This window comes from Podarcis cretensis (assembly GCF_951804945.1).
Source record: "Podarcis cretensis genome assembly, chromosome: 5".
In the NCBI taxonomy this organism is placed as follows: domain Eukaryota; kingdom Metazoa; phylum Chordata; class Lepidosauria; order Squamata; family Lacertidae; genus Podarcis; species Podarcis cretensis.
In genome coordinates this window covers 29,941,133-29,942,217 of record NC_137174.1, presented here as the reverse complement: position 1 = coordinate 29,942,217, position 1,085 = coordinate 29,941,133, and positions in this window count along the sequence as shown.

Below are 1,085 nucleotides of genomic sequence, written 5' to 3'. Positions count from 1 at the left end.
CATGTAAAAAATGTTAATCCCGAGGAAAAACAAGGAGGACCAGAGGCAGCAAAATAATTATGCAATGTTGCGGACTATAGACTCCTTACTTCCACCCCCACCCCCACCCCCAATCACATATTGTTTGCTGCAGATGTACCAGACCTTTTATTTAGGTCAATCACAAAAGCTGCCAACGTTACTACAGTACTGAGATAGAGTTATGGGTAAGAAATTAGGCCAACGAATAGAGTTAATTCTGTACAGTAAAGGGATGAATAATAAAGGGGAGTGCTCTAATCAGACTGCTTTTTATGTTTTCCTTTTCATAGGTTGCAACAGGTCTCCGTGAACCATGAAACTAAATAGGTAGCAACTAAGCAACAAGACTTGTATTTAAACAAACGACCAACAAAAGCTTTGAGCATTGCGGTGCCCCAGTTTTTCCCATTCTGTGTATGTTTTAACTGCATGGTGCTCTCAGCTTTCAAAATACCGGGCACATAAAGTAAAACTCCCATATTCTACAAATCAAAATCCAAGGCATTAAATTACCATTAAATTCTGCACACTTAACTTGGTTTGATCAGAGCTTAGGAAAGCAGTGACAGTACACAGAGTAACGATCAGTGTGTAGACCTTGCTACTGCTCTGGTAGAAAGCCCAACTGCTGTAACCTTTTCCTCATCGGGGAGTTGCTCCACCTACTTTAACATTTTGGTTGCCATTTCCTGAACCTTTTCCTGCTCTATGGTATCCTTTTTGAGGTGCAGCAACCAGAACTATACCTATTATTTCAGGTGCAGCTTTATTTTCAGTGCTTTCCCCAAGGTTCCCTAGTGCAGAATTTGCCTTTTTCTCCACAGCTGCCACACACTTGGGTCAACATCTTCACTGAGTAGCCAATTAAAACCCCAAGGTCATGTTCCTGCTTAACTTGAGTAAAGCTCATGTGCCTACACACTGTCTCTTAAATACCACCTTCTGTTTTCACAACAAAAGTGCTGTGTCACTTCTTAAATTTAGATCTTTTAAGAAGTTGTGTGAAATGCACATAATACTTTACTCACTTGGACTTTTTGAAATCTTAATGAATTAACACTGGA